Source organism: Apostichopus japonicus, chromosome 9 (genome assembly GCF_037975245.1).
Source record: "Apostichopus japonicus isolate 1M-3 chromosome 9, ASM3797524v1, whole genome shotgun sequence".
In the NCBI taxonomy this organism is placed as follows: domain Eukaryota; kingdom Metazoa; phylum Echinodermata; class Holothuroidea; order Aspidochirotida; family Stichopodidae; genus Apostichopus; species Apostichopus japonicus.
Window position 1 is genome coordinate 3,794,378 of NC_092569.1, and position 11,555 is coordinate 3,805,932.

The 11,555-nt window shown below is 38.1% G+C and overlaps 1 long non-coding RNA gene across 6 annotated transcripts in view; it reads right to left on the reverse strand.

The window, feature by feature from the left end:
• Positions 1–11,555, reverse strand: part of LOC139973391 (uncharacterized) — a 219,508-nt gene that overhangs the window by 147,164 nt on the left and 60,789 nt on the right. The gene's annotated exons all lie outside the window — the stretch shown is intronic.

The following is an 11,555-nucleotide window of genomic DNA, read 5'->3' on the forward strand; positions in this document are numbered from 1 at the left end:
GTCACTCCAAGACTAATGTATGTCGTCCAGTTACAGAGTTGTTCACAATTGACAATTCATAATCATGGACGTTAAATATGAATGTAGGAGACTAACTTCGGTCAGCTTGCAGCTTTGATAAGCCAATGATGGCTTCTTAGCGAGTTCCTGCTTGCGGGAGGATCTAGAATACATACATACATACATACATACACACACAAACACATATATACATGCACGCATACAAACCAAAGCAATACAATTATTGCTACTGCTTTAAACTTACGTTACAAAATGTCGGGCTCACTCGTAGAAAGCGATGAGATAACGACGTAGGATATAAATAGAGGGCGTTCGTCCACATTACATTGTACCGATCCAACTATTTTTTTTGTTTTTTTTTACCACTTTATCTTATCTTGCTATTGTTTAATATTACAAATTTTCTACTGAAACGGCTTGATACTTCTTTGTACACTCCTAAATTAGATCAAGCCCTCAGTCCACACTTGACAAGGAGATATTTGGTCTTGAATGAAAATTAACTGATTATGCAAGTAGAGTAAGTATGACCCGCGGACAGAGAAGGCTCTCTCTCTACTCAGTGGCCACCGCTTGCTGTATGGTTTGGCATGTGTCGGTAAGATACTCGTAATAGCAGAAGAAGTAGATGGAGGGTGTCCTTAAGAGAGGAAATCAGAACGCTTCTCGCCCCAAGGACTCAGAAGGTGCTATAGTATGCCTCGAGAGAAACGCAAGAATATTAGCTTGCTTAACGCCGACGGAGATGAAACCAGATGACAAATATATGTTGCATTTTCTGAGGAAGATAATTTAATTTGTTCTCCAACCCCCCCCCCCCCCGAAAAAATGACTCCCTAGTGACGTCACATTAAAAAAAAACTGACCTGGCGTTTTGACCAATTAACAGCTGCTGTGGTTGAAATAGCGTTATTAATAAAAATTAAATAATTGGCATGCATTAACGGGGTTGTCTTAAAACATTAAATGCATGCGGACCGTAGTGAAGTATGGTGTGGGGGTATGGGGGAGGGGAGAGGGAGGGGGGTAGTCTTAGAAATGTTGGTCAGGACAACTGAAGCTAAATACATGGCATATGACATGTGGATACGGTAAAAAAATATTGTCACATAAATTTGTCTCGGTAATATTTTTTATGGACAAATTGAGAAGACAACATCTGACATTTGGGAAGAGGTTGACTATAATAACAAGTTCCACAAACTGTTCCGACAGGCTCCGGTGATATTTTAAGTGAACAATCAAAATCTACTTAAAAATTGTGTCGCTTACAAAAGTTTCATTCCCAAAGGTCTCTTCTCAGTGCAATAAAATGAATTGTCGACATGAACATCACATTATACGGCTGTTTGAGTTCGAACGAAATCAACTCATTTTTTTCTTGTTTATATCTTAAATATATTTTATTTATTTTCATCTGGAACAGCGAATGGACAGTTGAATTATACGTTGAGATATTTATATGTTGTTTTACAGATTACCTTTTACATCAATTGAGAAATATTCCAGCAATAAATAGAAAAAAAAGTTTCTGATGTCGATGTCCAACTGACTAGTAACTGGTAACGTAAACAGATCAGAACTGCATGGCGACTAATCTTACATAGCGCCATCATCACAAAGTCCTTCGGAAAACTTTCCTCTCGACCTACAACGTATCTATATCTTAAAGACTGACTCATTTCTCTTTTATCAAATGGCAGTAATTGTAAAAATCTAAAATGATACTTTCTTCATTTTTAAAATTCTGCAGGATAAGTGTATTTTATCAATTTGTGGTTTCAATTTCTTTACCATAATACCCGGTTCTTGTCAACTAGTAAACAAAACTAAAAAAAAAATCTAAAAAAAAAAAATAGAAGAATCAATTGAGAAATATAGCAAGTGGGGCAAAAATGGTCATATTTATAAAGGTTTTGGTCGTTTGGAGGAGACACAAACCTAACCATCACCTTTAGCTTTACCTAACAGAGATTTTGTTTGAACAACTCCCAAAACTTTCCTAAAACAGCTCAGAAACAAATGTTATTCTAGTTTGAGAGATATAGTTTTTCAATATCGAAACTGGTAGATGTCATTGTGTCCAGCCTGTGATGTCATAAATGTCACTGTAGTGATCTGAAATATTCCATGCTTTCTATGTGTGGGTTTTCTTTCCATATTTTCATGGTAGAATGTTAACCGTGTGATAACTATATGAAACCAATGACGTCATCAAGTCTTAAGACTTGCTTTATAAAATGGTAGTCAACATTTGCAAAACTCCATTACAAAAAAAGAAAAAAAAAATGAAATTGAATCACGTGCAGCGCAATGATTTCATATTTAGACTTGATCAAGTCTTCGGCATTGTGAGTGAAGGTAAGTCTTAAATATGTGATAATATCTCCCAACTGGAATCAGATTTTTCTACGCTGTTTGGGAACGTCGTTCATAACAGGTTATATCTATTAACTATGATTTCATATTTAGACTTGTTCAAGTCTTCGGAATTGTGAGTGAAGGTAAGTCTTAAATATGTGATCATATTTCCGAACTGGAATAAGTTTTTTCTACGCTGTTTGGGGACGGTTGTTCATGACAGGTTATATCTATTAACGATATACCAGTCATGTTGGTTGGGTTGTATCCTCTATTGAGACTGTACCACATGATTATGCAAAACGTTAATTTAAATTTTGATTTAAATTTTAAGAATTTAAACCTTTATTTTAATTCATCAAGTTTATATCCCTGCAATACGTTAACCTGTAGGACAGAAAACTAAGAATTTCAGTTTTCTTAATTAGGTTAGTAAAATGCCACATTTGTTTCTATCAATTTATACAATATAATCTATTTATAAAATAAATTACTTAATCAATGAACTATCGGTACGTATTATCATGTACATTGCTTCATCAACGAGGTATTCAAGCATAAATTCAAACTATAAATATTTTGTTCAAATTACGGCTATCATCATCATCGCCGTCGTCATCATCATAACAAATCATCAATCATCAGTCACCGATCATCAATAATCATCATAATGGATTGCATAATGCGGCTTTAACGATCACCCGGCGATATATGTGATAAAGAGGGCGACATTCCTATTTTCAGATGAACTGCAAAAACTTTTATCTTCGGTTATCATCATTGTTGCTTCATGTAAGTTGTTAAAGGAGCTAAAATCGAAGTAACGATAGTGTGAAGATAAGAAGGATTGCAGGTGATTTAAAGCAATTTTAAAAACTCTTTGGTTAAATGTGCAACTTACACCGAGCGAGTAGTCGGACGAAAGGGACATTTTCTCCTTTTTCTAGCTCAAAATCGTAAATGTCATGAACTGGAACTTTGCAGGTGCCATTGTAACCCAAACCACCAGCTATTATATGGTGGGTAGGGTATATCAGTTGACCAATTGCATCTATGTTTACATGGGTTTGGAAACTGACGATTTTTGTGTGTATAAGTCTATGGAACATAACTAAGGTGTGAAATGCACCTGTGCAGGTTCGGTGGATGTGATAGCTATAGCCTTTTAAGAAATCCCGGGCACAAGGCGGTTTCTTCTCAAAACAGAGAGAATGAGGAAGAAGGATGAGATAGAAAGAGAGATGTGGGTCGAGAGAGAGCGGCTAGTCTTGACCAAGTCGTTTGTAATAGTCTTTCTCTCGCGTGCAAACTGTACATGCCTCAGAGTCCGTTTATGCCTACCACGAATGTGCTGCCCACTGTATTTTACATGCCCGAGGATCTGTCCGATACAAACGGTAGTATCAATCGAAAGCGTTGTCGCGGGCGTTCTCAGGGCAGTACAGCAAATAGATACGGGATAATAGCTTTGTGGAAAGGAGAGGTACACTAGGCTGTTCATGCCAGGGTCTTAACAAGACTAAAGAGAGGCCTACCCAGATTCAAACAGTTTAAGAGTACAGGTTTGTGACGTCACGAATATGAAGACAAACTACTTGTTTTACGAGAAGAGGTTGCCATGTCGCCCTCTTTGCTCTTTGCTTGATATGTTTGTCAAATTTGAACGGCACGGTCGAAATAAGAGATGTTAAAGAAAAATTAAACTCTCCAACGTACTGAGACTTCAACAGTTTCCGTAGCCAGGTTGAAAATGAAACTGAGTGGCTCTAATCGTCCAGGCCAACATGGTATAGTAGGCAAGCATTCACTTTTTATTACGAGGTTAAGGATAAAACTCTCATCTGTCGAGTCGCAATAATAATTGTAGTGCGCGTGCGCGCTACAATATTGGCGTTACCGGCCAAGTGAGCGATACCTACATGACTGGACGTTGGAAAGTTAATGTTTCATATAGTCTCTGTACATTTGCAGTTTCAGAGGCTAGCCGCAGCGTAGCCAACTTATTCTGAGCCTGTCACAGCTTTAATCGTCAACACAATCTATACCGTACGTTTCGTTTGAGTCTGGTATTGTACAGCGTACTCTTAGTAGCCTATTACATTCAATAATGGAAACCAATGAACTATATGTATCTTCGCTCCGATACAACACTATCATATACACAATGAATCAATCATAATGGTAACATGGTCAACCTGTGTTTGATCGCGAAATAACACATATTTTAATGTACGGTTTCAATGTAAGGTTAAACAGGCTAACACAAATACCATGATGACTATAGGATCATTGTTATGATTCTATGAGGTTGCTACTCATAGACTTTAGCGTTGCTTGCAAAATTACAGTGACGTCATCAAGATTCTTTGGTCGAGTTTTTCACCGAATTGGTTTTGTTTTATGGGGTAAAGTTTAAAGTCATTGGTTCCTCTTTTAGAGGACACGGGAACGTTGTTTAATCGTAACGAGTAATCAAAATATGATAGAATATTCTTTATTTGTTTGTGATATACGTAGGCTATATGATATGTGAAATATGATATATATTGTAATGTGTGTGTATATATATATATATATATATATATATATATATATATATATATATATATATATATATATATATATATATATATATATATATATATATATATTATAAAGAAAATCCACGTATACTCCAAAAGAAAATAGTAAAAAAAAAGCAGAGAAATAAGATACGACCCATAATTGGCAAATAAGGAGTATTGTTTAGAAAAAATAGTGGAATTTTCTATTCCTATTTTGATAAGTCCTAACGGTCCTAAGGGGTATCCGACGTTTAAGAAATATCCAGTTAAAATGGATACCGTGCTGCTACCCACGTGATTATGAGCACTGCTAAGTATTGCTCACGTAATAACAACTTACACGAGATTTGTGAGAACAAGTTCGTAAATGGCGTCCTCTATTTGCAGACTTCAACTGGGTCCAAAGCAAATATACTATTACTACGGGTATAAGTCAGTGAAACGTCGGTATTGTAAGTTGTTTAGCACGATATGCGCAACAACACCAAGGTATAACGATCCAAAGAATTCCGAGTGTGTGAGACTGGGACTGGTGAAATCCCAAACAGAGAGACATTAGAATTGGCAAAGTTTCCTTTTCCGTAACACCATGATCAGGGTAATACTTCTGTAACACACTGCTATACCTCCTGATTAAACCGTTAGACAGATAGCCAAGTAGGGAAGATAGGTAGATAGTTAGACAGGTAGATATGTTGACAGGTACAGAGAGGTACAAATATAGACATAAAGACAGGTTAACGGACAGACATACAGGTAGACAGATAGACAGGTTGACCGATAGTTAGATCGGTAGGAAGGTAGATAGGATAGACAGATAGACCGATAGACAGATAGGTAGACAGGTAGATAGGGAGCAGGTAGACAGATAAACAGATAGACAAATTAGACAGATTGACAGTTAGGTAGATAGGTAGACAGGTAAACAGATACACATATATACCGATAGGTAAACAGGTAGACAGAAAGATAAACAGACCGATAGGTAGATATGTAGACAGGTAGATCGTTATATAGGTAGATATTTATATAGGTACACAGGTAAACATGCAGACAGACAGACAGACAGATAAACAGGTAGGGTAGATATGTAGACATGTAATTAGGTAGACAGGTAGATAGGTAGACGGAAAGACGGAAAGACAGACAGCCATGAAGAAAGATAGATACAAAGATAGATCAATAGACATGTAGATGGGTAGACAGATTGACAGGTAGATAGGTAGACATATATACAGATAGGATAGATAGGTAAACAGGTAAATAAGTAGACATGTAGATAGTTAGATAGGGAGACAGACAAACGGTCGGACTGACGGACAGACAGACAGCCATGTAGACAGATAGATATATAGATAGATCGGTAGACACGTAGACATACATAGGATAGATAGGCAGACAGACAGGTAGATAGGTAGAAAAATGCACATATAGGTTACACAGTTAGACAGATAGGTAGACAGACAGGTAGATAGGTAGATATGTAGACAGTTGAATAGGTAGACAGGCAGACACAGCAGGCTAAACATTCATACAAATAGCCGGGTTGGTAGATAGGTACACAGGTAGATAGGTAAAGAGGTTGATTGTTAGAGAGGTAGATAGGTAGATCAATAGTTATGTTGACAGGTACATCGGTAGACATATAGACAGGTAGACAGACATATAGTTAGACATATCGTTCAATCGGTAGATAGGGAAGATAGGTACATATGTAGACATGTGAGTAGATAGGTAGACAGATATATAAATACACAGAAAGACAGATAGGATTTGACAGGTAAATTGATAGACAAATAGACATATAGGGCGATACACAGAAAGGTAAACAGAAAGGTGGACAGGTAGATATGTAGACAGACAGGCAGACAGGTAGATAGGTAGGTAGGTAGGTAGGTAGACAGGTAAACAGATAGACAGATAGGCTGAAAGACAGAAAGGCAGACAAGCAGATAGTTAGACAGATAGACCGAGAGACAGATATGCAGATAGATAGACAGTTAAAAAGGTAGATATGTAGACAGGTAGATATAAGATAGGTTCACAGTTAGATAGGTACATAGGTAGACAGATATCCAGGTAGGTAGATAGGTAGAAAGATAGATATGTAGACAGTTAGATAGGTAGACATGTAGATATGTGTACATGTAGATAGGTACACAGGTAGACAAAGGGACAGATAGACAGGCAGGTATATTTGTAGACAGGAAGATATATACAGGTGTGAACATTTAAATATGACGTTGAAACAGGTTTAAAGGTAGGTTGATAGGTAGCGAGGAAGATAGGTAGATTGGTACAAAGATAGAGAGTCAGACGGAGAGACGTAAGATAGACATGATATACAGGTAGATAGGTAGATAGGCTGATCGGTAGTCAGGCAGACAGACAGATAGGTAGATTTGTAGATAGGTAGACAGATAAACAGATAGGTAGACAGATAGACAGGTAGATAAGTTGACAGGTAGAATATGGAAAAGTAGACAGATGGACAGGCAGACAGACAGATAAGCAGACTGATAGACCGTTAAGTAGGTAATTAGATAGATAGACAGGTAGATACGTATATAGATAGACATACAGGTAGACAGCCATACAGAGAGACAGACAGAGAAACAGACATACAGATAGGATAGAAAAGGTAGTCAGGTAGACAGGTACATAGTTAGAGAGGTACATAGGTAGATAGGTACATACGTAGACATGTAGGTAGATAGGTAGTCAGGTATATAGGTACACAGACAGGTAGATATGAAGATATTTATATACGTACACAGATAGACTGATAGACGAATAGGATAGATAGGTATATGACCGACATCCAGATAGGTAGACATATAGAAAGGTGCATATGTAGAAAGGATATCGGTAGGCAGTGGATAGGTAGGCATATAGATAGGTAGACAGGTAGATCGGTACACAGGTAGACATATATAAAGGTAGATAGATAGGTAGACAGGTAGAAAGATAGATTTGTAGACCAGTGGATAGGTAGATATGTATATAGGTTGACAGGCAGATAGGTACACAGATAGACAGGTTGATAAATTTTGTACACAGGTACACAGGTAAACAGATAGACATGTAGGTAAACAGGTACATAGGTAGATAGGTAGATAGATTGACAGAAAGGTAGACATGTAAACAGATAGACAGGCAGGTAGCTAGAGAGGTAGATTGTAAGAACATAAAGATATGAAGACAGATATATAGGTAGACAGATAGATAGGTAGGTAGACAGATAAACAGGTAGACAGACAGGTAGACAGATAGAAAGATAGACAGATAGCCAGGTAGGTAGGTAGATCGATAGATAGATAGATAGGTAGACAGGTAGATCGTTTCAAAGGTAGATAGGTAGACATACTAGACAGACGGGTAGACAGATATACCGATATCCAGGTAGGTAGATAGATAGACAAGTAGATAGGTAGACAGATAGATCACTACATAGGTATATAGGTACACTGATAGATAGGTAGACAGCTTAACGGGTAGACAAACAGGCACACAAATATACAGGTAGATACTTAAACAGGTAGACAGGTTTAGAGGTAGATAGGTACACAGGTAGATATACTGATAGGTATAGACAGGTAGTAATACAAGACACATAGACAGATGTACCAATATACCGAAAGACAGATAAATAGATAGGTAGACAGGTAGATAGGTAGAAAGATAGATATGCAGATAGGTAGATAGTATACGTGTACATAGATGGACTGTCTGTCTCCCTGCCTTTTTTCTTGTCTATCTGTGTACCTGTGTACCTATCTACACATAGATAGGTAAGCAAGTAGACATACAGGTAGGCAGATAAACAGGTAGAACAATAGCCAGGTACGTAGTCAGGTAGAAAGAGAGACAGAAAGTCAGGTGGACTGATAGATAACCAGGTAGACATATAGGTAGATAGGTAAACAGATAGATAGATATGTAGTCAAGTAGACAGGTAGGTCGATAGGTAGACAGTTATAATTGTAACGTTCCTGCAGTAGCGACTAACGGCAACACCACAAGAAGATTGCCATTCTGGATACTTGTAATACTATATATATATATATATATATATATATTCATATATATATATATATATATATATATATATATATATATATGTATATATATATATATATATATATATATATATATATATATATATATATCTATATCTATACATATATATATGTGTGTGTATTGATATGCGGATCACATATTAGCGAGGTTCTGTGTAATGTATTCATTAATATATGCACCAGATCACATATGCATTTTACAAAGTATGTCTAACGATGAAGTTGCTGCATCTAGTTGATGGCATTAACAGGGGCGGATCCAGGGGGGGGCCCGGGGGGCCCGGGCCCCCCTTTTTGAAAATCCTGATTTTTTTTTTTTTTTTTTACCGCGTTCGAGGGAAAGGGCCCCATGCGTGATCAGTGGCGTAGCTACGGGGGGCCTGAAATTGCAGACATGAGATCCATATTTTCAGGCTAGGTACATGCTGCTTAGAATACTCGGGAAGTGCCGTTTTCGGCCATCTGGGGGTTTGTAAAGCCAAAAATTTTCTTGGACGCTCCGCGCCAACCGATGATGGCGCTCCGCTTAGATAGTCTTACGTTCAGGCGCGGCTGGACCAGTCAGACCCCCCCCCCTGTCACAAATCCTGCATCAGCCCCTGATATGTCATTGAATATTCCACAAAACAACTTTTTATGTCCACGAAACTGTCGAAAAACATGATTTTCACTACTGGTAGAGATATAAAATATTGGGAATTCTGAATTTCCTGCAAACATGCGGCTGTGCCTGTTAAATACTCACTACTGTATCGCCTTAAAAAAATGATGAGTGGAAATAGTTTCTCCAGGACCATATCGTATCGTGGGTATCGAGTGCGTCTGATATACGAACGTACGTAGTAGTACGTACGTCTATGATGATATGCACTGTACTGTACTGATAAAAACATAGGTGAATTTCACTCCATGGGAGTGATCACTGAGCACATTCCGGTATAAGAGTGAATTTCCACTCCATTGGAGTAAATCTTAACTCCTAATAGAGTTATATTCACTCATATTAGGAGTGAGGGTTAACTCCAATAGAGTTAAATTTCACTCTTAATTTGAAGTGCGCCGAGTGATCACTCCAATGGAATGAAATCCACTCATTTGTTTTTAGAGTGTTGCTAGATATATGAAGAAGAAATTTACATACCAATACATGTTATCGGTCATCGATTGGCACAAAAAGCCAGATTCTGATGACAGCTGCCTCAAGAAACCCAATAAATGGCCTAATAAGCACCGAGCCACCAATGTGGACCATTACCGAAACATCGATGCGTGTTAGTCTTCCACCCCCTTCCTCTAATGCTATTTAAGTCCACATGTGGGCATATCCTGCAAATCTACCGGTAGCCCACAGGGGTTTGAGTTGGGAGAAAGGCCTTGACAGCTTGAAACGACAAATGATGCCAACTTCCCTCAAGTTAAAAGTCTGGCTGAGTTGGCAAGGCCAGTCAGCATGAAAGAGAAAAAACTTTTTTGCATTTCTGTCACCAAAGTTGCACATCTTTTTGGTTGCTATTTTGCCTCACAGGTGCCATCTCCTGCGATCTGGGGGGTGCTGAAATCTCAAATTTTCTCTGTACGCTCCGCGCCAACCAAGGTGGCGCTCCGCTTAGATAGTAAACTCCGCCCCCCCACAAGAAAGAACAGCCCCCCATGGCCCCCACTCAAGAAATCCTAGCTACGCCACTGTGCGTGTAATTTTTTGTAAAATAAATTTGCAAAAAGAGTACACCATCATTCTGATAAAGTGAAGGTGAGAGGGGCACTCTGACTGCATCAATAGTCTCCATCTGGAAGGGGGCATCCAAGATGAAATGGCCTGGAGTAGCCTGGTAAAAAGTAGTTTGCATCACCACCTACTCCCCAAAGACGTAAATCCCAGCTCATTGCTCGAAATTGCAAATATATGCCCGGCAAACCATGAATACATGATTTATTGGAAATAAATTTTACTCAAAACTTTCACGAAAAGTAGCACCAGATTGCACCGAGGACCTCCATATTTTGTGAAATTTTCCAAAGGGGAGGGGGGCACCCACTCCCCTTAGACCCCTCCCCCAGGACGACGATTAGGCATTTCCCATCTGGGCCCCCCCTTCGGCGAAATCCTGGATCCGCCACTGATTAATGTAAGGTTGACTGGGCTTGCAAGTGAAATAATAAAAAAATAAAATCAAGTAAGCCAAAATTGCTGCTGCCGGAAATGTTCTTTCCTCCTAATCTAATATTTCTAATAACGTCGGCTGAAATTCTGCAGTTTAAATATTCGTTTAGCGAAAGAGAGAAATTTTAATACAAACTCAACAGAATAATGCGAACATTTCTTTTCTTATGTCTTAGAGTTTGATTATTCTTATAAACGATCATTATTAATTTATGAATAGTTACATTACCGCAGAGAGGAAAGTTAATACAATTTCTTTTCTTTCGATACAGACATTGAATATCTTTCAAGAGAATTGTCTTGAATATATCCGCAATGGATATCCGTTACATAGGATTGTTTATCTATCGCTTTGTTCATTAATCTATA